At 40.1% G+C, this 26,918-nt stretch overlaps 1 protein-coding gene and 2 non-coding genes across 3 annotated transcripts in view; 1 reads left to right on the plus strand and 2 right to left on the minus strand.

Annotated features, from left to right (window-relative positions):
* Nucleotides 1-26,918, plus strand: part of EVA1A (eva-1 homolog A, regulator of programmed cell death) — a 576,027-nt gene that overhangs the window by 252,531 nt on the left and 296,578 nt on the right. The window lies entirely within an intron of this gene.
* On the minus strand, nt 12,232-12,318 carry TRNAR-UCU (transfer RNA arginine (anticodon UCU)). Its single transcript is given in 2 exon segments — nt 12,232-12,267; nt 12,282-12,318. It is a non-coding gene; the product is annotated as a tRNA-Arg (tRNA).
* Nucleotides 26,363-26,449, minus strand: TRNAR-UCU (transfer RNA arginine (anticodon UCU)). Its single transcript is given in 2 exon segments — nt 26,363-26,398; nt 26,413-26,449. It is a non-coding gene; the product is annotated as a tRNA-Arg (tRNA).

Consider the following 26,918-nt stretch of genomic DNA (forward strand, 5'->3'; position numbering starts at 1 on the left):
TTGAGATCGTGATGTCACCTGCTTGCCTGTCCACCATGACCAATCAGAACACTTTGCATTCTTTCAAATCATTTTCTAAACTGCATGCATGCTGAATGGTCAATCTCCTGTGTTCACAATGCATAAGCATGGCCACTCAACACCGGACCCAGAAGAAAGCGGAAATCACTGGAGCAGCAGTGAAAGTATAATTAAAGGCAACACTTTTTTTTTTTTTTTTCAAGAGTTTTGGATAGAGTGTAGAGGGATTAGAACGTCTGCCAGTTTTCCATGCTGTCTGTGTCCCCGTTAATGAGATTCACCCTCTTTGTCCAGTTTATAGTTATCCTTTCTAGGGAAAAAGTATGACTTTTTGAGGGGTGTAAAGGAGAAGGGTATACATTTATTCAGTTATAGTTATCCTTGACAGTACAAAAAAAAAATCCCACATTTTGGGTTGTCTCCAGAAAAGAGGGGAAGTCTTCCAATGGGGACTCTAGTTCTGGTGACCTGGGGGTCCATTTTGCTTTAGAAGGATGCTGAACCCCTGACCTCTATCTGGACAGTGCTGATTGGCCCTATTGATCACATGCCCTCTCCCAAGAAAAAAAAAACCCTCTAACAATACATACCAAACTGAGCATGTGCAGAGTGACGCCACACAATGTCTTAAGAGGGGGACACTGAAAGAAGATCTGAGAACTGCTTTTTTACACAATGCAGAGGATTGACCCTTTAGATGCCACAGTGAGTATAACCAGCATGCTTTACGGCATATACAGACTGATTTTACTGTTGTGGGTTTTGTAACACTTTTTCAATCTGTGTTGAAGGAGAAATAAGAGGCAGAGCAAAAATAGATTAATTACACGATACAAAAGGTATAACCAGTACTTAGAATTTATTGCATTCTATACCTAGTGCAGTGATTGCATTGACACTATAGATACAAACGCATGGAGACGGCAACATGAATTGTAGTTGAGGTAGTTGCTTTTCAAAGAGGTAGTGATGAGGCCCGGTGACATCACGGTGCAAAGTCCACATCTCAGAAAAACCTTTGAAATAGTCACAAGATAAATACTTGTCCCTGTTCCTTCTATCTCAACACTTCAGTAATATTTTTGAGATGACGGCGATGATTTGAGCTGGGCAGAGAAGCTCTGCAACTATTCTCCTCCTTTTAGGACAATAATTGGGGTCCGTTTAGACTTCAACTTCAGAGCTTAGGTACTGCTGGTCTCTTTCAAAAGAAGCACTGCTGAGATTTTAACTGCAGCAAATTCAAGAGCTGCAATAATTGACAACAATGTATTCTATGTCACCGTGGTTTTCTATGATGATTGTCCTCTTCACTCTCCAGCACAATGATTTCTACCTCACTGTCCTTTGCTTCAACATCCTCCTCTTACTTCTGCTCCACAAGATCCATGGTTTCTTGGGTGGCATCTTCAAAGTTCCAAGGAAAATGAAGAAAATCTAGAACCACTCCGACTTGGGTCTTGCAGCTGGGGTCTTGGGCAAGAAGTATGAGAAATCTTGAGCCCTCCTGCTGACATTCTCTCAACCACTTGGTGGTGGAACTGTTTTAGATATGGGCCTAATCATCCAGTGCTTATCTATTCCTGTCCTAATTTATGACGCTAGCTTTGAAATGTGCGCACATTGGAAGACACTCACGCTGACACACAAGTTCAGTCTATGAATACTTCTAGTTTATTATAATGAGAAAGTGAACTTATATATGCAGAATGATGCAAGAGTCATGTGACAACAGCATAAGCATTATATTAGTCTTTGATTGGTCATTTCCACACGAAAACAATCTCCGTCATGGTATAGGTGTGATCTTCTTCAGTCTTATCTTAAAAAGAGAAAAACATTCTTTTGTCTTCCAAATCACACGGTGGGAGGGGGTCTGTTCCTGTGAGCAAATATTTCTTAAGCAAGGATTTCTTAAAGTACCACAAAGCCCAGCAGGCAGAAAATATTCACACAACATATATATTCAAGTATAAAAGTAAATATTTATAAAACTTATAGAAATAGCATATATATATATATATATATATATATATATATATATATATATATATATATATATATATATTCAATAGGAAACGAAATAGGCATTTTTACCAAATCCATCACAGAACATGGTCAGTGTTGTTCTGCCAGTAAATAAACCTTTGAAACAATAGATCTTGAACTAGAACTGTTTCCCATGGATAGTTTCCAGTGAGTAGAACATAGAAAACAACACCAAGGGCAAAGATGTCAACACTAGGATCCACGACAATTGACTTCTCGTGCGCTAGTTTACAAAGTTCAGGGGACATGTATGCGTTGAGGGGTGCCATTGATGGAACAACTGTACCGGCAAATTGAGTCAGTCCAAAGTCACTTAATTTGACATTATGACATCTCTTGTCCATAAGCAAAATGTTGTCCAGCTTTAGGTCCCTATGCACCTAATTTTTGCTGTGCATATATTCAAGAGCCTGGGTAATCTATAATTCACATCGTTTGATCAGCTTTTCTGGAATTCCCACCTGGAAAAGTTAAAACCATTATATGAAATTTTGCTTTAAAAAAAAACACAATTTGTACTAAAAAGGGACATTCAAAAATATCAAATTCAATACAATGTTTGTTACTTTTTTAAATCTGCAGATGGAATTTAATCTCCAACTACTTCAGCAATAATTGGGCAATGTAGGAAATATGGGAGGGCTAACTGGTTTTAAATTTGACCTCTGGCTTAAACACCAGACTAACCTTTTAATATAGAATGGTGAAGGATCACAACCTGTATCATGATTTTTGTCTGTGTGCTCACTAGGAAGGGAGGTGGGGAAGGAGGGATGTAATCTCTATTTTTGTCTTTCTGCTTTTAAAGACCAAATTAATGGCGAATACAAATTTTACAGTTGTCACAGAACAGGAGGTGAGGGGAAATCTTCCAATGGGACAACTGTTTGAGGGGAATTCCCCTAATGTTGTAGAGTTCCTACTACCTTCTGTTCCAACTTCTTGATTGGATTAAGGAAAATCTTGCCCAGAGAGTGCAGACTTCAGAGAAAATAGCTGACTGGGGATTTTAGCCCTTCCTTAGTTCTCTCCAACCAGACCAGCGATATTTGGTATAAATGCATGCAATATATAGAAAGTATCCTCCATGACAAAACACCAGTTTCTATTAATTTCCATGATCCCTAGGACTAATACTTCAGCATTTGCTTGCGAATTCCATATGTCAGCTACTTCATTAGCTTTACTTACCTCTGGCTGGATGATCGAGTGAAGAGATCCAGCAGGTGCCAATTCCTGGCTGATCATATAGTAGTCTGAGGTTTCCAGAAATCTGTTACTGGACACAAGGGTTTAAGATCTACCCATTCCAGAGTGACATGCAAACCTCATGAAGAAAGTCTTCTAATCTGGTTTGCTCCTTTTTTAAACAGGTAGCCTTGTTGCCCTAAAAAGGGTAAAAAAGGAGGAAAAAAGGTTGATTTACAATAAGATTTGAACATCTAAAACTCTGGGTGATGTCCAATACTTAAGCCCATTCATTTTTACATAGACTGTATGCTTTCCTTCAAAATGTAGCCATCTTCTCTAGGCCCTCGCTAGCAGTGAGATACGTAGCTGCCCATGCAGCTAGATCTATTGTCCCTTCCCATCTAAATGCCAAGTGTCTAGGTTGTGCATAGTGGACCCTCAGTTTATAGTCAAATCTGTTACATACTTAGCTGCCTGTGACCCACTATGACTGTGTATGACCACCATGAATCTGTCATGAGAGAAAATGGAAGCCTGCTCTTAGTAAGCTCTTCTTCAAAATGCCAATTGCCTGGCTGCCATGTTGAATCCTCCCAATTGAATTTATAGAATCCCTGACCTGGAACTTGTATGCAAATATGTACTTTGTAAAATATTAAGGCTTGCACTGTGGGATAACAACCAGTAGCTAGCACTTTCAGAAGGAGTTAAAAAGAAAAATGGCCTTCATGTTTTACTCATGGCAGGTTGATGTTAGACATGCAAAAGGACAGATTCAAGAAATCGATCACAGGTTGAAAGGCTTTTATTTTCTGTAGGAACCATGCCAGCTGCCTGAATGGGATTTTGCACTGTTCAAGGCTAGGTTCACACTTATGCAGTTTGTGTTTGACCTGTTTCTGCATTGCATTTTGCGGTTTTTGCAGCTGCGTTTTGATTGATTTAAAAAGTACCTTTCCTCACAACAGTTTCTTCTTATATGCATTATTTGACCTTTTTTGGTATTTTTTTTAAGCCACAAAGGGTGATGCCCACTATGAAGGGGTATAAATAACTGTTGCGATCTGTTGGCTCGAAATACGTTTTGGAAAAGCGTCATTCTTCCTAAATATAATTTGGATCCAAAAAATGTAATTCATCTCTATTGTACTGACAATCTAAATTGATGTTTGGATTAGGATTTAATTTATCCAAAAACTGAATCAGTTCTACCTCAGGACCTGCCCAGATGAACAGGTCATCAATAAATCTCTTGTATAGCAGAATCTGTTTACGGCCATGATTGAAGATATAAATCTATCTTCTCATTCCGCCATAAACAGATTGGATATTCGTGGCGCAAAACGTGCGCCCATCGCAACGCCTTTTATTTGGGGGGAAAAAAGTCCCCATTATACCAGAAGTAATTTATGAGCAAGGCAAAATTCCAAAGATCTCCTCAAAAAACACTTCTGGGCATATGGAATATGTCCTCTCTTCTACTCTATGCCCAATAATGCATCTTCATGTTGAATAATGGTATAAAAGGGATCAAACATCCACTGTTACCAGGAAACCGGCAGGGATATTTCTAAGATCAACTTCCTCCAAAAGCTGAAAGATTTATTTATTTATTTATTTATTTTTTTGTCTCTCTCAAATAGGATTTAATGGCCACAACACTGGTCTGGAGAAAAATGTCCAGGTATTGGCCAAGTCTAGCAGAGACTGAGCCAATACCTTTTGACTATTGGCCTAGCTGGTGGGTAAATTAATCTTTATGAATTTTCAGCAGTGTATAAATAGTGGGGATTCTACAACAACTAGGAACCAAATTAATTTTTTTCTTTTTTGGTTACCAATCAAATTGTAAATACCATCTAATCCATTTTTCTTCTCCTTTTTGAATTTGGATCCTCCTTCCTGCTCTACATCCTCTCCCTCCGTTCTTGTGTAAACCGGTCTTGGCTCGTAAGGATATGGGGATGGTCCCCCTGTTTGGTATGGCAGAGGTGGGTGATAGTTTTGGGGTAGCCCTCCCATGTAAGGGTGATGTCCCCAACCTCTCCCCCTTCCTCTTTCAATTCACAAAGGTTTTGGTGGATAATAAGGGGGATCCCTATAATTATACAATGGCTCAAATCTATTGGTGACAGCTACCTTGTAACTATAATCAGATCTGGGGGCACGCGGTGGCAGTTCAACTGTTTCTTGCCTACCTCCACCCGTTGAAGAGGATTTTTTTTTTTTTTGCAGGCAATTGTACTCTGGTTTCCCTTTCCCTTTCAAGAACAGTCTGCTGAACATAATACTACACTAACATTAGATGTTGCCATGGTTTAATTGCACATAACATGTAAACATTCACAGTGCAGGGAGGAGAAAGTATGTGAGGCCCTAGCTTAATGACTTCTCCCAGAGCTAATTGGAGCCAGGAGTGAGCCAACCTTGACTCCAATCAGTGTGATATTGGATGTGTTGCTGACAGCTGTCCTGCCCTTAAACACACACTTGTTTTGGGTTTACTGGTTTCAAGAAGCACTGTCTGATGTGAACCATGCCTCGCAGAAAAGAGCTCTCAGAAGACCTACGATCAAGAATTGTTGACTTGCATGAAGCTGGAAAGGGTTACAAAAGTATATCCAAAAGCCTTGATGTTCATGTGTCCACGGTAAGACAGACTGTCTACAAATGGAGAAAGTTTAGCACTGTTGCTACTCTCCCTAGGCGTGGTCGTCCTGTAAAAATGACTGCAAGAGCACAGTGCAGAATGCTGCATGAGGTAAAGAAGAATCCCAGAGTGTCCGCTAAAGACCTCCAGAAATCTCTGGCACATGGTAACATTTTTGTTGACACATCTACTAGAAGGAAAACATTAAACAAGAATGGAGTACATGGGAGGACACCATGGAGGACCATTGCTGTCCAAAAAGAATATTGCAGCACGTTTGAAGTTTGCAAAAGAGCACCTGGATGTTCCACAGCACTACTGGCAAAATATACTGTGGACAGATGAAACCAAGATTGAGTTGTTTGGGAAGAGCACACAACACTATGTGTGGAGAAAAAAAAGGCACAGCACACCAACATCAAAACCTCATCCCCACTGTAAGACATGGCGGAGGGAGCATCATGGTTTGGGGCTGCTTTGCTGCCTCAGGGCCGGGACAGATTGTTGTCATTGATGGGAAAATGAATTCCAGAGTTTATCAAGACATTTTGCAGGAAAACGTACGACCATCTGTCCGCCAACTGAAGCTCCGCAGAGGATGGGTGATGCAACAGGACAATGACCAAAGCATACAAGTAATTCAACAAAACAATGGCTGCAACAGCACAGAATACGCCTTCTGGAGTGGCCCAGTCAGAGTCCTGACCTCAACCCGATTGAAATGCTGTGGCATGACCTTAAGAGAGCGATTCACACCAGACATCCCAAGAATATTGCTACACTGAAACAGTTTTGTGAAGAGGAGTGGTCCAAAATTACTCCAGATCGTTGTGCAGGTCTGATCTGCAACTACAGTAAACGTTTGGTTGAGGCTATTGCTGCCAAAGGAGGGTCAACCAGTTATTAAGTCCAAAGGTTCACATACTTTTTCCTCCCTGCACTGTGAATGTTTACATTTTATGTGCAATTAAACCATGGCAACATCTAATGTTTGTGTAGTATTATGTTCAGCAGACTGTGTTCTTCTATTGTGACTTAGATGCCGTTCAGAGCACATTTTATGCCCAATTCATGCAAAACTGAACATTTACACAATATATCTATTGGATTTAAATATCAGTGTATCCTTGCATTTTAGAAAGTATAATAGGGATCCTTCTTGTGTTAAATTTTGGGGAATCGACACCATCCCCCGTTCTTGGCGAGGTTTTAATAGGGTAAGGGAATTTAACTAAAAAGGGAAACCAAATGGATTTTCCTTACTGATGCTTTAACACCTAATGGCTTAAATATTGAACTAGACATTGTTTCATTAGCGATTATTGATTTATTATTTATGGTTTGTCAATTTATTAATTTATTGATCTAAATTTGTTCATTAAATATAAATTTTTATTTAATTTAAATTAGTTTCTTTAATTTCCCCATTTCCCCCCAATTTTTTTTTTGAACAAAACCATATTCTCATTTCTGTCATAAAAAAATATCCAAAGCAACTAAAATTTCATCATAAATTTAGGCCAAAATGTATTCTGCTACATGTTTTTGGTTAAAAAAAATCCCAATAAGTGTGATTGCTTTGTGTGAAAGTTATAGCATCCCAAAGGAATTTAAAAAGAGGCATGGTGAGTATTTTGCAGATCCTATTTTCTGTCACAAGGTTTTGAAGAGAATTTTTTTCTTCATTTCCAAAAATGTGTGGCAACAGACCAGATATTCAAAATACTCACCATGCTTCTTATCAAATTCCTTGGGGTGTCTACTTTCCAAAAAGGGATCATTTGGGGGGGTGGTGCTATCCTGGCATTTCAGGGCCTCCGAAACTGTGATGGGTAGTCTGGAAGTGTAATGAGGAAATAAAGCCCTTTAAAAGCCTGCAGGTGCTGATTGGATTTTGGGGTTCTGTACTTGGCTAGGCTGCCAAAACGTCTCACATGTGGTACCCCCATACTCGGGAGAAGTAGCAGAATGTATTTTGGGGAGTAATTCCACTTATGCCCATGGCATGTATGAGCAATAATTAATTTAGGTGCCAATTCTGTGTGACAAAAAATGTATTTATTTTTTTATTTTTTTTAATTTTTCAAAAAGTTGTGGTAAAAAAATAAATTCTTCTATTGGTTCAACATGCCTCTCAGCAAATAGCTTGGGGTGTCTACTTTCCAAAAAACAGGTCGTTTTGGGGGGTGGGGGCATTTTATACCCAGCATTATAAGTTTATGCCAGACATCACTCTTCTAACCACCTGAAGATCGAGCCTTTTTTTGACACTTTTTGTTCACATGAAAAAATCCTTATTTTTTGCTAGGAAATTAATTTAAACTCCCAAACATAATATTTTTTTTTTTAAATCAAACACCCTAGTGAATAAAATGCTGGGTGCTGCAATTTTTTATGTCATGATGTTCACGTAGCGATTTTTCAAATACAATATTTAAAAACAAATACACTTTTTTTTTTTTTTTTTTTTTTTAACTTTTAATGCACAAACACACAATATATTGGCCAATTATTTTGTAAAATATAAAAGATGGTATGCCGAGTAAATGGATACCAAACATGACATGCTTTAAAACCTGCGCATGCACCGTGCAATGGCGACACACTGCATACATTTTTAATATCCATAGGCAATGTTTTTTAAAAGCCTTTCAGGCTCCATTTTAGATTTACAGAGGAGGTCTAGTGTTAGAATGACTGCCCTTGATCTGACGTTCACGGTGATACCTCACATGCATGGTGCAACCGCTGTTTACATACCACCACAGGGTCAATGCTCATGCACACAGGTGTGCGCGCGGGGGGGAGGGTTTTTTTTGCATTACTTTTAATGCTAACACAGGGAATGCAAATATCCCCTATAACTTCAATGGTCATTGTCATATATTCTTTTTTTGAGAAATCTGGAGTCTATCAGACTCTAGATCTCTCCTCTGCCCTTACATCTAATCAAACCAAGATCGGTGTGATCCGATGCTTTCCCAATTTACAAATGGCACTTATACCCTGCGTAACTGAAGTAATGAAATGCTCATAGCTTCCAATTTCTTAGGCTATAGAGATGATTGGCACCATTCTGGTCTCCAATCAGCTCTATGGTCAGCTGGCAGAAACACCAGCTGCATTCTCAGGTTTCCCAGATTGCACGGGACTGCCCAAGGTCGAGGAAGGCAGCGGGGGAGGGCATCATATTCTGCTGCTTGTAAAAGCAATCCTGCAGCTAATTGGCCACTAGGATTGCTTTTACATGAAAGCTGATTGCCGGCTGAAAAAAATGATACCAGGATGATGCCTGCAGCTGTAGGCATCCTCCTGGTATAACCATTCAAAGCCCAGTGATGTACCAGCATATATACCCAACAAGGACCAGTGACGCACTATGTTGATTTTTTTTTTTTGTTTTGTATGCAGCCTGTGGACTGAATGGGGGAAAAAGAGAAGACATCTCTGCCAGAAAGTGTGTGGTATGCCCACCATTAGACTATACCGCCCTGCATCCACACGCTTCTAATGGTGGGCACACATTAGGTCGCACGGTGCAACATGCGCCAGTTCCAAGATTGTACAAATGTCTAAATAGTGGCATGCTTGAATAAAAATTGTCCACATATAAGTGGTACCCCATATGGAAAAAGTTTGACACCAGACTATCTTGCCACTGGTCCCCATGTAGTCTGGGCATCTGGGGGGTTCCACGTGCTACCTTTTCCTTCGTAAATCCGAAACTTATGTATAGCCTGTTGTCCTCTCACAGGTCTTGTACATTTTGACCCCATATCTGGCACGCTTGCTGAGGAGAAATTGTTTGAATGGAAGGCGGCCAGAAAAATTAATGGGGGACTCAACGCAGATTTTTTTGCTGGGGAGTATAGACATCTGCAAACTTTTTGGTTAAGGTGATTTACGAAGGGCTGAATTTTGTGGAGCCAGTCAAATTCAGGGTCACCCCAAGGACGACAGTGTATTGTCGTTGAAATGCAGAAAACATATTCTACTCTCATATCTATGCCTGGCCATGGCAGCAGAGAACACTGGCATGTGATGAATTGGGTCTGTGGACCAATTTGTGTTTTTTTTTTTTTTTTTTTTTTTAAGTAATGCCCATGTTGAGGGTTAGGTCCAAAAAAATTTAAATTTGCAAAACTGTAATGGGTTTCCATGTGAATGGTCTGGCAAGGTTGATAAAGGTGATTAAATTGTGCATATAAATTGCTTTGATCCACAATCATCCATGAAAAAGCGCTCCAAAAAATCAAGGGGGGTAGTTAAATTTGCTATTTCCACCTGAATTCTGGGTTGGGTAGTGGATGGGGGCAGTACCGGTGCTGCAGAATTTGTGGGCTGCCAATTGGGATTTGCAAGCACATCCGGAAGGATACTAAGGTCTCTACAGGCCTGTATGCGATTTCTTGGTGGCTGCGGGACAATACTTGTGCTCGCCACCGCACCAGCTTGTACTGCACTTATGGGACTCGCCACGTCACCAAGTCATACTGCAGTGCTGGTATGTGAAATACCTGGATGAACTAGGCCACTAGTGCTCGCCAGTTCACCAAAAGGTAGCACGGCATTAGTACTGGCACTCTGCTGCATATGAGAGTCATCAAACTTTAGCGGCAAGCGCTAGCAGAGATCAGGCCTGATTCTGCGAACACTGCGATTTTGTGTGCAATGCATCACGTGACAGTGATCTACTGACACTGCGCTTGCTGGGGGAGAAGTGGGGGGGTTAAGCATAGGGGCTAAATGCAGGTGCCAAGGCTGATCCCGCTAACGCTGCATTTTTGGGGACGCTATACTAATGTGACCGCTGGTATAGTGCTGATCGGATCAAAGATATTGATCCGTTCATACATTATACTAGCAATGGAGGTTTGTGTATGAGCGTGTTCCTGGCAATCAAGGAGTTAAATGATTACTGGTGTACTGATGAGCAATCTGATGCTATCTGGAAGGGGCATGAAAATCATGTTAGCGCAAATCACGTGTGTGTGTGTGTGTGTATGTATATAATGTGTATGTATATGTGATTTTGTGCACCCATGCCACCCTGTAGCAGTATTTCTGCTATAGGGCGGTCAGGAAGCGGTTACATAAGCGGTTTGTGTTATGGAGCTGCATTACTTCAACTGAAAATTGCACGGTCATGCAATGCTGCACCCAAATGAAATTTGCGTGTTTTTTTTTTTTTTTTTTTTCTCTATGATTTGGGCTTTCTTTCAGTGGTATTTGATCGCCTGTGCGTTTATTTTTTTGTGCTATAAAAAAACGTCAATTTTGAGGAAAAAAAAACAATATTTTGGACTTTCCTATAAAACATCCAGTAAAAAAATGTAAAAATATAATTATTCATAAATTTTGGCCGAAATGTATTCTGCGACATGTCTTTGCTAAAAAAAAATTCCCAATACGTGTAAATTAATTTGGTTTACGTGAAAGTTATAGCGTTTACAAATGGCGGTATAGATACTGGATTTTTTTTTCATACTAATAGCGATCAGCGACTTATGGCGGGACTGCGGCAGACATTCTGACACGGGGGGAACTGACTTGGGGTCACTGACATGCCCTGTGACACCAATACAGTGCAAAAAAAAAAAAACCACTGACACTGCACTAATGGCACTGGAAGGAAGGGGTTAATATTAGAAGGCAAAGTGTTAACTGTGTGAGGGAAGTGTTTTACTAGGGGGGTGGGGGTGTCTGCTTTACTGTAACACACTGATCCGGATGGATGCGCACAGCCTTTTGGGTCAGTGTGCTGAAAACTGACAGGGAGGAGAGCTCCATTGAAAACAATGCAGCTATGCTCCCTGTCAGTGTTTGCCGGTAATCGCCGGGTTCTGGCAGGTAATCACCAGACGGGACCCGGTGATTGACACCCCTGGTCATGATCGGTGCTACGGGTAGGGCAGTCACGCACCCCCTACTCCGAAATCAGGCTGCCATTTTATAAACGTGATCCTGCCTACAGGGGCCGCCTTACCGCAGTATATGTACTGTGGGCGGTCCCCTAGTGGTTAAGGATTTAATGTGAATGGGTCTCGGTTGTTTTCCAGTTGACACAGGCTACACTTCCTCATGTAAATTTGCAGCTCAGTACTTCAGGAAATGCTCTATGGGCCCGATTTACTGATAAAATGGTGTAATTTGAACTTTTTGTGTTAATTACCAAAGTGCTGTAATTCTTGTCTAGAGAGGGGTAAGTGCGGCCCCCTGTCACTTTTATCCCACTCAGTTTGGCATGTCTGATGTACACATTGCAGGGTCACCATGTAACAGCTGTTCTGATGGAACACAGGACTTTTAAAGAGAAAAAGCGACTCTGGTGGGACTCGAACCCACAACCTTTGAATGTCTACAACATTACTAGAAGTCCAATGCGCTATCCATTGCGCCACAGAGCCAGCTGGCTGAAAGTTGTTTGACAACTTATCAAGCTGTGTGTTCACAGAAGTGAGTACACCCCTCACATTTTTGTTAATCTTTTATTCTATCTTTTCTTGTGACAACACTGAAGAAATGACACTTTGCTACAATGTGACGTGGTGAGTGTACAGCTTGTATAACATGTAAATTTGCTGTCCCCTCAAAATAACTCAACACACAGCCATTAATGTCTAAACCACTGACAACAAAAGTGAGTACACCCCTAAGTGACAAGGTCCAAATTGGGCCCACAAGTGTCAAGATTTTTTTCTTGTTCCCCCCCCCCAGGTAGTTTTTGAGTTTTTTTGTGTTTTTATTTATTTGGTGGCAGGAGTTATGTAAAACCCTTGTTGGCAAATAGAACCTACTGGGGGGTTGTCACTTCCTTTCCTGACGTCCATAATAGAGGATGTAAATGTCCACCATGTGTAGGCAGAGCAGAATCGCTCCATTCATATCCTTCCATAGAATGCATCTGAGCTCATACATGCTAAGCTCGTGTTTGTATGAGTTGATATGCAGTATGGGACACTTTTTATGCAGGATCTTGTTGGTACATGGGGCATTAAGTTTATATTCCATCATCTTCCCTGCCAAGAGACAGCTGGTGCTTGCAGCTTGCATTTCCCTTCCTGTCCAATGGGAAGTTTGCTTGCTGGCCGAACTTTTTTTGTTGCGCATAATAAAACAATTTCTGCACTCCTGGCACTTTGGTGGAGGTGTGCACTCTGACCAGTTGAAGCAAGTCTATCCACATTTGTACTTACAGCATTGTCTACAAGAATACCATCGATTGTGAAATGTTCTTCTCATACTTATGGACTATGGTTTGTCTATATGGACGTTTTTGTTATGGCTTTTGACATTTTTTCTACTAACCTTTATGTATATTTGAGGTGAATTGTTTTCACATTGATATTTAATTTATCCTCAACCTCGATCACTCTTCAGAGGTGTGAGGGTCTTCATAGGGCTCATGGATAATGCATGAAATTTTAGGTTAATTTGACCACATATCATGGTTTTTTAGACTTATTTATGATTACTGCACTCACTCAGTTTATTCAATTAATTGTTTTCAAGTTTTGATCACCCTTCAGAGGGCTGAGGGTCTTCATAGGGCATATGTATGTACTTATTTAGTATAACTATTACAGTGTTTAATTTATCGCTTTTCAGAGGTGTTTAGGTCTCTATAGTGCTCACAAAGTTTTAAGGGTTCACCTAGCGCAGTATCCATTTGAATTAGCCTTTTAATAGACTATATCCCCTCATATACTTGCAGCTTTGTGACTTTATTGATTGGGGATTTGCGCGGTTTGATCCTACATAAATGTTTTAAATTGTTAATGTTAAAGTGTTACTAAACCCTGGACCCTGTATTCACTATATCCGGTCTCCCACAGTACACAGAACATGGAAATTGTATTTATTTTAGTAAATATAAACTGCTCATCAGCAGTTAGAGCAGTCTCGTGACTTCTATCAGTGTCCAGCTGAGCACTGATTAAAGCTTGTAGGAGGAGTTTTCATTTTGCTTTGGGAAGCTGCAGGACCACCGTCTGGACAGTGCTGATTGGCCCTGTTAATCACATGCACTCGCCCAAGAAAAAAAAAACCCTCTAGCAATACATACCAAACTGAGCATGTGCAGAGTGACTCCACAAAACGTCTTAAGAGGGAGACACTGAAAGGAGAGGACCAGAGAAATTGGGATCAAACCGTGTTTTTACACAATGCAGAGGATTAACCCCTCAGGTTCCACAGTGAGTATAACAAGCATTTTTTATGGCATATACTGACTGAAAAAGTGTTACTAAACCCACAACAGTAAAATCCATCTGTGTTGAAGGAGAAATAAGAGGCAGAACAAAAATAGATGAATTACACGATACAAAAGGTATAACCAGTACTTAGAATTTATTGCATTCTATTCCTGGTGCAGTGATTGCATTGACACTATAGATACAAACGCATGGAGACGGCAACATGAATTGTAGTTGAGGTAGTTGCTTTTCAAAGAGGTAGTGATGAGGCCCGGTGACATCACGGTGCAAAGTCCACATCTCAGAAAAACCTTTGAAATAGTCACAAGATAAATGCTTGTCCCTGTTCCTTCTATCTCACCACTTCAGTAATATTTTTGAGATGACGGTGATGGTTTGAGCTGGGCAGAGAAGCTCTGCAACTATTCTCCTCCTTTTAGGACAATAATTGGGGTCCGTTTAGACTTCAACTTCAGAGCTTAGGTACTGCTGGTCTCTTTCAAAAGAAGCACTGCTGAGATTTTAACTGCAGCAAATTCAAGACCCGCAATAATTGACAACAATGTATTCTATGTCACCGTGATTTTCTATGATGATTATGTCCTCTTCACTCTCCAGCACAATGACTTCTACCTCACTGTCCTTTGCTTCAACATCCTCCTCTTCCTTCTGCTCCACAAGATCCATGGTTTCTTGGGTAGCATCTTCAAAGTTCCAAGGAAAATGAAGAAAATCTAGAACAACTCCGACTTGGTTCCTGCAGCTGGGGTCTTGGGAAGAAGCATGTGAAATAAATCTTGAGCCCTCCTGCTGACATTCTCCCAACCACTTGGTGGTGGAACATGGTCAGAGTTGTTCTGCCAGTAAATAAACCTTTGAAACCATAGATCTTGAACTAGAGCGGTTTCCCATGGATAGTTTCCAGTGAGTAGAACATAAAAAACAACACCAAGGGCCCAGATGTCAACACTAGGATCCACGACAATTGACTTCTTGTGCGCTAGTTTACAAAGTTCCGGGGACATGAATGTGTTGAGGGGTGCCATTGATGGAACAACTGTACCGGCAAATTGAGTCAGTCCAAAGTCACTTAATTTCACATTATGACATCTCTTGTCCATAAGCAAAATATTGTCCGGCTTTAGGTCCCTATGCACCAGGTTTTTGCTGTGCATATATTCAAGAGCCTGGGTAATCTGTAGTGCACATCGTTTGATCAGCTTTTCTGGAATTCCCACCTGGAAAAGTTAAAACAATTATATCAAATTTTGCTTTAAAAAAATCACAATTTGTACTAAAGTGACATTCAAAAATATCAAATTCAATACAATGTTTGTTACTTTTTTAAATCTGCAGATGGAATTTATGCGAACAGTGCAACCAATCTCCAACTACCAACTATAATTGGGCAATGTAGGAAATATGGGAGGGCTAACTGGTTTAAAATTTTACCTCCTGACTTAAACACCAGACTAACCTTTTAATATAGAATGGTGAAGGATCACAACCTGTATCATGATTGTTATCTATGTGCCCACTAGGAAGGGAGGTGGGGAAAGAGGGATGTAATCTCTATTTTTGTCTTTCTGCTTTTAAAGACAAAATGGCGAATACAAATTTTACAGTTGTCACAGAACAGGAGGTGAGGGGAAATCTTCCAATGGGGACAACTGTTTTTATGAGGGGAATTCCCTAATGTTGTAGAGTTCCTACTACCTTCTGTTCAAACTTCTTGATTGGATTAAGAGTGCAGACTTCAGAGAAAATAGCTGACTGGGGATTTTAGCCCTTCCTTAGTTCTCTCCAACCAGGCCAACAATATTTGGTATAAATGCATGCAATATATAGAAAGTATCATCCATGACAAAACACCAGTTTCTATTCATTTCCAGGATCCCTAGGACTAATACTTCAGCATTTGCTTGCGAATTCTATGTCAGCTACTTCTTTAGCTTTACTTACCCCTGGCTGGATGATGGAGTGAAGAGATCCAGCAGGTGCCAATTCCTGGCTGATCATATAGTAGTCTGAGGTTTCCAGAAATCTGTTACTGGACACAAGGGTTTAAGATCTACCCATTTCAAAGTGACATGCAAACCTCATGAAGAAAGTCTTCTAATCTGGTTTGCTCCTTTTTAAACAGGTAGCCTTGTTGCCCTAAAAAGGGTGAAAAAAAGGTTGATTTACAATAAGATTTGAACATCTAAAACTCGAGGTGATGTCCAATACTTAAGCCCATTCATTTTACATAGACTGGATGCTTTCCTTCAAAATATAGCAATCTTCTCTAGGCCCTCACTAGCAGTGAGATATGTAGCTGCCCATGCAGCTAGATCTATTGTCCCTTCCCATCTAAATGCCAAGTGTCTAGGTTGTGCATAGTGGACCATCAGTTTATGGTCAAATCTGTTACATAATTAGCTGCCTGTGACCCACTATAACTGTGTGATCATCATGAATCTGTCATGAAAGAAAATGGAAGCCTGCTCTTAGTAAGTTCTTCTTCAAAATGCCAATTGCCTGGCTGCCATGTTGAATCCTCCCAATTGAATTTATAGAATCCCTGACCTGGAACTTGTATGCAAATATGTACCTTGTTATGCCACAGTGCAAGCCTTAATATTTTACAACCAGTAGCTAGCACTTTCAGAAGGAGTTAAAAAAAAAAAAAAAATGGCCTTCATGTTTTACTCATGGCAGGTTGATGTTAGACATGCAAAAGGACAGCTTCAAGAAATCAATCACAGGTTGAAAGGCTTTTATTTTCTGTAGGAACCATGCCAGCTGCCTGAATGGGATTTTGCACTGTTCAAGGCTAGGTTCACACTTATGCAGTTTGTGTTTGACCTGTTTCTGCATTGCATTTTGTGGTTTTTGCAGCTGCGTTTTGATTGATTTAAAAAGTACCTTTCCTCACAACAGTTTCTTCTTATACGCATTATTTGACCTTTTTTGGTATTTTTTTTTTTTAAGCCACAAAGGGTGATGCCCACTATGAAGGGGTATAAATAACTGTTGCGATCTGTTGGCTCGAAATACGTTTTGGAAAAGCGTCATTCTTCCTAAATATAATTTGGATCCAAAAAATTTAATCTCTATTGTACTGACAATCTAAATTGTTGTTTGGATTAGGATTTAATTTATCCAAAAACTGAATCCGTTCTACCTCAGGACCTGCCCAGATGAAGAACAGGTCATCAATAAATCTTTTGTATAGCAGAATCTTTACGGCCATGGTTGAAGATATATATCTATCTTCTCATTCCGCCATAAACAGATTGGATATTCTTGGCGCAAAACGTGCGCCCATCGCAATGCCTTTTATTTGGGGGAAAAAAAGTCCCCATTATACCAGAAGTAATTATGAGCAAGGCAAAATTCCAAAGACCTCCTCAAACACTTCTGGGCATATGGAATGTCCTCTCTTCTACTCTATGCCCAATAATTCATCTTCATGTTGAATGATGGTATAAAAGGGATCAAACATCCGCTGTTACCAGGAAACCGGCAGGGATATTTCTAAGATCAACTTCCTCCAAAAGCTGTAAGTTTTTTTTTTTTTTTTTTTTTTTTTTTTTTTTTTTGTCTCTCTCAAATAGGATTTAATGGCCACAACACTGGTCTGGAGAAAAATGTCCAGGTATTGGCCAAGTCTAGCAGAGACTGAGCCAATACCTTTGACTATTGGCCTAGCTGGTGGGTTAAATTAATTGAGTTTTCAGCAGTGTATAAATAGTGGGGATTCTACAACTAGGAACCAAATAAATTTTTTTTCTTTTTTGGTAAGCATCCGTGTACGGTAACCATATTCAAATAGTCCCTTAATCTCTTCTTTATACACTCCTGTGGGATCTCTAGTGAGTTTTACATATGTTCCTGAATCAGACATTTCCATTAATTGGTTATGATAAAATGTTTTATTGAGAACAACCATTCCTCCCCAGGAAGGATGCAGGACGTATGATAATATCCTTGTGTTTTTCCAAAGATTCTATACCCTCCTGTAGATGTTTTAGGATTAACTCCTTTCTTTGGGGCTACTGATGCTAAATCTCGTAAAAAAGATTTTTAAACACATCCATATACTGATTGGATGGAATAGTTGGATTGAACAGTGATCTATTCTTAAGACCACTATTCAAACCACATCCACCCACCTGTGCATCAGGTTGAGGTCTAATTCCATCCCCCAAAAAATATTTTTCCATGTTCAACTTCCTTATATATTTATGGGTGTCTATATAGACATTAAATTTATTAATAGGTCGCTTCATAGCGCATTTTAAACCAGTGTTCAATATGTTCAGCTCTTTGAGTCGATTCTACACCATTCAAATTGTAAATACCATCTAATCCATTTCTCTGATTTTTGAATTTGGATCCTCCTTCCTGCTCTACATCCTCTCCCTCCGTTCTTGTGTAAACCGGTCTTGGCTTGTAAGGATATGGGGATGGTGCCCCTGTTTGGTATGGAGGAGGTGGGTGATAGTTTTGGGGTAGCCCTCCCATGTAAGGGTGATGTCCCCAACCTCTCCCCCTTCCTCTTTCAATTCACAAAACGTTTTGGTGGATAATACCCGTTGAAGAGGATTTTTTTTTTTTTTTAGGGAATTGTACTCTCTGGTTTCCCTTTCAGTCTGCTGAACATAATACTACACAAACATTAGATGTTGCCATGGTTTAATTGCACATAACATGTAAACATTCACAGTGCTGGGAGAAAACGTATGTGAGGCCCTAGCTTAATGACTTCTCCCAGAGCTAATTGGAGCCAGGAGTGAGCCAACCTTGACTCCAATCAGTGTGATGATATTGGATGTGTTGCTGACAGCTGTCCTGCCCTTAAAAAAAAAAACACACACCTGTTTTGGGTTTACTGGTTTCAAGAAGCACTGCCTGATGTGAACCATGCCTTGCAGAAAAGAGCTCTCAGAAGACCTACGATCAAGAATTGTTGACTTGCATGAAGCTGGAAAGGGTTACAAAAGTATCTCCAAAAGCCTTGATGTTCATGTGTCCACGGTAAGACAGACTGTCTACAAATGGAGAAAGTTTAGCACTGTTGCTACTCTCCCTAGGCGTGGTCGTCCTGTAAAAATGACTGCAAGAGCACAGCGCAGAATGCTGCATGAGGTAAAGAAGAATCCCAGAGTGTCAGCTAAAGACCTACAGAAATCTCTGGCACATGCTAACATTTTTGTTGACACATCTACAATAAGGAAAACATTAAAGAATGGAGTACATGGGAGGACACCACGGAGGAAGCCATTGCTGTCCAAAAAGAATATTGCAGCACATTTGACGTTTGCAGAAGAGCACCTGGATGTTCCACAGCACTACTGGCAAAAGATACTGTGGACAGATGAAACCAAGATTGAGTTGTTTGGGAAGAACGCACAACACTATGTGTGGAGAAAAAAAAAGGCACAGCACACCAACATCAAAACCTCATCTCCACTGTAAAACAGGGCGGAGGGAGCATCATGGTTTGGGGCTGCTTTGCCGCCTCAGGGCCTGGATGGATTGTTGTCATTGATGGGAAAATGAATTCCAGAGTTTATCAAGACATTTTGCAGGAAAACGTACGACCATCTGTCCGCCAACTGAAGCTCCGCAGAGGATGGGTGATGCAACAGGACAATGACCCAAAGCATACAAGTAATTCAACAAAACAATGGCTGCAACAGCACAGAATACGCCTTCTGGAGTGGCCCAGTCAGAGTTCTGACCTCAACCCGATTGAAATGCTGTGGCATGATCTTAAGAGCGATTCACACCAGACATCCCAAGAATATTGCTACACTGAAACCGTTTTGTGAAGGAGTGGTTACTCCAGATCATTGTGCAGGTCTGATCTGCAACTACAGGAAACGTTTGGTTGAGGTTATTGCTGGCAAAGGAGGGTCAACCAGTTATTAAGTCCAAAGGTTCACATACTTTTTCCTCCCTGCACTGTGAATGTTTACATGTTATGTGCAATTAAACCATGGCAACATCTAATGTTTGTGTAGTATTATGTTCAGCAGATTGTGTTCTTCTATTGTTGTGACTTAGATGCCGTTCAGAGCACATTTTATGCCCAATTCATGCAAAACTCCATGTAATCCCAAGGGGTTCACATACTTTCTTGCAACTGTATAGTGTTGTTTTTAAAATCCCCAATATCTTTTTTAAACTTTGTTGATTTTTTTTTTTTTTTTTTGGGTATCTTTTGTCAACTTTCTCAAGACATATTTTAATCTGATTATTACATTTAACACATTGATCTGAATTTTTAATTTGGTTCCAATTGGACCTGAAAAATCTTAAAACATTTTTCTCTAATAACATTTTTCTTTTTCCTCCTTTTTTTTTAAATGAGCATTTGCACTTCTAACCCCACTTTATTAAAAAAAAAAAAAGAGCCATTCAAAATCAGACTCTCTCTCCCATTTGAGCCTCCTAACTGGAACAGTATTTAAAAGAACATTATAAAGTACATATATCCCACCGTGCCCTCACGTGTTTCTGTGTTCCCCAAAGCTGAAAAAAGCCCACTAAAATCTTCTTGGGCACTGAGAACTTTAAAGAATGTGTCTAAATTCAGCTGATGCTCATTAAGAAAATTCACCACATCCATAGCAGCAGTGATGAATCAAATAAAACAATTTTAAAATATATAGGATGAAACCAGCCTATATCCCCACGCTCAAGAAATGGTGAAAATATTGGTATACGAAAATAATTAAAAAAATTATTAAACCAGTAAGCAGTAAAGGTCTTGGGCCCACTATTGCCAAATAAACCAGTGTTCATATATAGAAAAGCTCCTACGTTTGGAGAGAGTGATCAAAAAAAATCATAGGCCCACCATGTAAATTAGAAATGTTTGGGAACAACAAGGGTTACTTTTCATGCCGTAAATGTTCAGCATGTAACAGGGTGAAGAATAAGTTCAGGGAACTCGCCAAATTTAGGACAAATAGGAAGTTATTTGAATTTCCGGCTTTCATCACATGAGACAACTCATGTCTATGCATTAGAGTGCCCATATTGTCTCATCTATATTGGATGTACCTAAAGGCATCTTAATCTTAGGAAAACATTTAATGAACATTTACACAATATATCTATTGGATTTAAATATCAGTGTCCTTGCATTTTAGAAAGTATAATAGGGATCCTTCTTGTGTTAAATTTTGGGGAATCGACACCATCCCCCGTTCTTGGCGAGGTTTTAATAGGGTGAGGGAATTATCTGAAAGGGAAACCAAATGGATTTTCCTTACTGATGCTTTAACACCTAATGGCTTGATTATTGAACTAGACATTGTTTCATTAGCGATTATTGATTTATTATTTATGGTTTGTCAATTTATTAATTGATCTAAATTTGTTCATTAAATATAAGTTTTTATTTAATTTAAATTAGTATCTTTAATTTCCCCATTTCCCCCCAATTTTTTTTTTTTTTTTTTTTTTGAACAAAACCATATTTTCTCATTTCTGTCATAAAAAAAATATCCAAAGCAACTAAAATTTCATCATAAATTTAGGCCAAAATGTATTCTGCTACATGTTTTTGGTTAAAAAAAAAATCCCAATAAGTGTATGATTGCTTTGTGTGACAGTTATAGCATCCCAAAGGAATTTAAAAAGAGGCATGGTGAGTATTTTGCAGATCCTATTTTGTCACAAGGTTTTGAGAATTTTTTTTTTTTCTTCATTTTCCAAAAATGTGTGGCAACAGACCAGATCTGCAAAATACTCACCATGCTTCTTATCAAATTCCTTGGGGTGTCTACTTTCCAAAAAGGGATCATTTGGGGGGGGGGGGTGCTATCCTGGCATTTCAGGGCCTCTGGAACTGTGATAGGTAGTCTGGAAGTGTAATGAGGAAATAAAGCCCTTTAAAAGCCTGAAGGTGCTTATTGGATTTTGGGGTCCTGTACTTGGCTAGGCTGCCAAAACGTCTCTCACATGTGTTACCCCCATACTCGGGAGAAGTAGCAGAATGCATTTTGGGGAGAAATTCCACATATACCCATGGCATGTATGAGCAATAAATAATTTAAGTGACAATTTTGTGTTTGACAAAAAATGTATTTATTTTTTATTTTATTTTTTTAAATTTTTCAAAAAGTTGTGGTAAAAAAATAAATTTTTCTATTGGTTCAACATGCCTCTCAGCAAATAGTTTGGGGTGTCTACTTTCCAAAAACAGGTCATTTTGGGGGGTAGGGGCATTTTATACCCAGCATTATAAGTTCATGCCAGACATCACTCTTCTAACCACCTGAAGATCAAGCCTTTTTTTGACACTTTTTGTTCACATGAAGAAAAAAATCCTTATTTTTTGCTAGGAAATGAATTTAAACTCCCAAACATAATATTAATATATTTTTTAAAATCAAACATCTAGTGAATAAAATGCTGGGTGCTGCAATTTATGTATGTCGCGTTATTCATGTAGCGATTTTTAAAACCTAATATTTAAAAACAAATACTTTTTTTTTTTTTTTTTTTTTTTTTTTCTTTTAATGCACAAAAACACAATATATTTGCCAATTATTTGGTAAAATATAAAAGATGGTATGCCGAGTAAATGGATACCAAACATGACATGCTTTAAAACTGCGCATGCACCGTGCAATGGCGACACACTGCATACATTTTTAATATCCATAGGCAATGTTTTAAAAGCCTTTCAGGTTCCATTTTAGATTTACAGAGGAGGTCTAGTGTTAGAATTACTGCCCTTGATCTGACGTTCACGGTGATGCCTCACATGCATGGTGCAACCACAGGGTCAATGCTCATGCACACAGGTGTGCGGGAGGGTGTGTTTTGTTCGTTTTTTTTTGTTTTTTTGTTTTTTGTATCACTTTTAATGCTATCACAGGGAATGCAAATATCCCCTATAACTTCAATGGGCATTGTCATATATTCTTCTTTTTGAGAAATCTGGGGTTTATCAGACTCTAGATCTCTCCTCTGCCCTTACATCTAATCAAACCAAGATCGGTGTGATCAGATGCTTTCCCGATTTACAAATGGCATTTATATCCTGCGTAACTGAAGTAATGAAATGCTCTTAGCTTCCAATTTCTTAGGCTATAGAGATGATTGGCACCATTCTGGTCTCCAATCGGCTCTATGGTCAGCTGGCAGAAACACCGGCTGCATTCTCAGGTTTCCCAGATTGCACGAGACTGCCCAAGAAGGCAGAGGAAGGCAGCGGGGGAGGGAGGGCATCATATTCTGCTGCTTGTAAAAGCAATCCTGCAGCTAATTGGCCACTAGGATTGCTTTTACATGAAAGTTGATTGCCGGCTGAAAAAAATGATACCAGGATGATGCCTACCCAACAAGGACCAGTGACACACTGTTGGGTTTTTTTTTTTTTTTTTTGTATGCAGCCTGTGAACTGAATGGGGGGAAAAAAGAGAAGACATCTCTGCCAGAAAAAGTGTGTGGTATGCCCACCATTAGAATCGTGTGGATGCAGGGCGGTATAGTCTAATGGTGGGCACACATTAGGTCGCACGGTGCAACATGCGCCAGTTCCAAGATTGTACAAATGTCTAAATAATGGCATGCTTGAATAAAAATTGGCCACGTAGAAGTGGTACCCCATATGGAAAAAGTTTGACACCAAACTATCTTGCCACTGGTCCCCATGTAGTCTGGGCATCTGGGGGGTTCCACGTGCTACCTTTTCCTTTGTAAATCCGAAACTTATGTATAGCCTGTTGCCCTCTCACAGGTCTTGTACATTTTGATGCCATATCTGGCACGCTTGCTGAGGAGAAATTGTTTGAATGGAAGGCGGCCAGAAAAATTAATGGGGGACTCGACGCAGATTTTTTTTTTTCTGGGGAGTATATACCTCTGCAATCTTTTTGGTTGGTGATTTACAAAGGGCTGAATTTTGTGGAGCCAGTCAAATTCAGGGTCACCCCAAGGATGACAGTGTATTGTCGTTGAAATGCATAAAACACATTCTACTCTCATATCTATGCCTGGCCATGGCAGCAGAGAACACGGGCATGTGATGAATTGGGTCTGTGGACCAATTTTTTTTTTTTTTTTTTTTTTTTTTTTTTTTTTTTTTTTTTTGTAACACCCATGTTGAGGGTTAGGTCCAAAAAAAATGCTTTGATCCACAATCATACTTGAAAAACCGCTCCAAAAAATCAAGGGGAGTAGTTAAATTTGCTATTTCCACCTGAATTCTGGGTTGGGTAGTGGATGGGGGCAGTACCGGTGCTGCAGAATTTGTGGGCTGCCAATCGGGATTTGCAAGCACATCCGGAAAGATACTAGGGTCTCTACAGGCCTGTATGCGAATTCTTGTTGGCTGCGGGACAATACTTGTGCTCGCCACCGCACCAGCTTGTACTGCACTTATCGGACTCTCCACGTCACCAAGTCATACTGCAGTGCTGGTATGTGAAATACCAGGATGAACTAGGCCACTGGTGCTTGCCAGTTCACCAAAAGGTAGCACGGCATTAGTACTGGCACTCTGCTGCGTATGAGAGTCATCAAACTTTACTGGCAAGTGCTAGCAGAGATCAGGCCTGATTCTGCAAACACTGCACTGTCACGTGATGCATTACACACAAAATCGATCTACTGACACTGCGCTTGCTGGGGGAGAAGTGGGGGGGTTAAGCGCAGGGGCTAAACGCAGGTGCTGAGGCTGATCCCGCTGACGCTGCATTTTCGGGGGACGCTATACTAATGTGACCGCTGCTTTAGTGCTGATCAGATCAAAGATATTGATCCGTTCAGACATTATACTAGCAATGGAGGTTTGTGTATGAGCGCGTTCCTGGCAATCAAGGGGTTAAATGATTACTGGTGTACTGATGAGCAATCTGATGCTATCTGGAAGGGGCATGAAAACCATGTTAGCGCAAATCACGTGTGTGTGTGTGTGTGTGTGTATATGTATATAATGTGTATGTATATGTGATTTTGTGCACCCATGCCACCCTGTAGCAGTATTTCTGCTATAGGGCGGTCAGGAAGCGGTTACATAAGCGGTTTGTGTTATGGAGCTGCATTACTTCAACTGAAAATTGCACGGTCATGCAATGCTGCACCCAAATGAAATTTGCGTGTTGTTTTTTTTTTTTTTTTTTTTTTTCTCCATGATTTGGGCTTTCTTTCAGTGCTATTTGATCGCCTGTGCGTTTATTTTTTGTGCTATAAAAAAACGTCAATTTTGAGGAAAAAAAACAATATTTTGGACTTTCCTATAAAACATCCAGTAAAAAAATTAAAAAAAAATCTAATTATTCATAAATTTTGGCCGAAATGTATTCTGCGACATGTCTTTGCTAAAAAAAATTCCCAATACGTGTAAATTAATTTGGTTTACGTGAAAGTTATAGCGTTTACAAATGGCGGTATAGATACTGGATTTTTTTTTCATACTAATAGCAGCGATCAGCGACTTATGGCGAGACTGCGGCAGACATTCTGACATGGGGGGAACTGACTTGGGGTCACTGACATGCCCTGTGACACCAATACAGTGCAAAAAAAAAAACCACTGACACTGCACTAATGGCACTGGAAGGAAGGGGTTAATATTAGAAGGCAAAGTGTTAACTGTGTGAGGGAAGTGTTTTACTAGGGGGTGGGGGTGTCTGCTTTACTGTAACACACTGATCCGGATGGATGCGCACAGCCTTCTGGGTCAGTGTGCTGAAAACTGACAGGGAGGAGAGCTCCATTGAAAACAATGCAGCTATGCTCCCTGTCAGTGTTTGCCGGTAATCGCCGGGTTCTGGCGGGTAATCACCAGACGGGACCCGGTGATTGACACCCCTGGTCACGATCGGTGCTACGGGTAGGGCAGTCACGCACCCCCTACTCCGAAATCAGGCTGCCATTTTATAAACGTGATCCTGCCTACAGGGGCCGCCTTACCGCAGTATATGTACTGTGGGCGGTCCCCTAGTGGTTAAGGATTTAATGTGAATGGGTCTCGGCTGTTTTCCAGTTGACACAGGTTACACTTGCTCATGTAAATTTGCAGCTCAGTACTTCAGGAAATGTTCTATGGGCCCGATTTACTGATAAAATGGTGTAATCTGAACTTTTTGTGTTAATTACCAAAGTGCTGTAATTCTTGTCTAGAGAGGGGTAAGTGCGGCCCCCTGTCACTTTTATCCCACTCAGTTTGGCATGTCTGATGTACACATTGCAGGGTCACCATGTAACAGCTGTTCTGATGGAACACAGGACTTTTAAAGAGAAAAAGCGACTCTGGTGGGACTCGAACCCACAACCTTTGAATGTCTACAACATTACTAGAAGTCCAATGCGCTATCCATTGCGCCACAGAGCCAGCTGGCTGAAAGCTGTTTACAAAAATGTGAGGGGTGTACTCACTTCTGTGAACACACACCTTGATAAGTTGTCAAATATTTTATTCTATCTTTTCTTTTGACAACACTGAAGAAATGACACTTTGCTACAATGTGACGTAGTGAGTGTACAGCTTGTATAACATGTAAATTTGCTGTCCCCTCAAAATAACTCAACACACAGCCATTAATGTCTAAACCGCTGGCAACAAAAGTGAGTACACCCCTAAGTGACAAGGTCCAAACTGGACCCAAAGTGTCAAGATTTTTTTTTTTTTTTTCCCCCCAGTGGTTTTGAGGTTTTTTTATTTGGTGGCAGGAGTTCTGTAAAACCCTTGTTGGCAAATAGAACCTACTTGGTTGACGTTTACATTCTCTGTTATTGACTTCAGGAAAGGAAGTGAAATCCCCCATGTGTAGGCAGAGCAGAATCGCTCCATTCATATCCTT

The sequence above is a fragment of the Staurois parvus genome, unplaced genomic scaffold, assembly GCF_062004578.1.
Source record: "Staurois parvus isolate SC_StPar_1 unplaced genomic scaffold, SC_StPar_1.0 ptg000886l, whole genome shotgun sequence".
In the NCBI taxonomy this organism is placed as follows: domain Eukaryota; kingdom Metazoa; phylum Chordata; class Amphibia; order Anura; family Ranidae; genus Staurois; species Staurois parvus.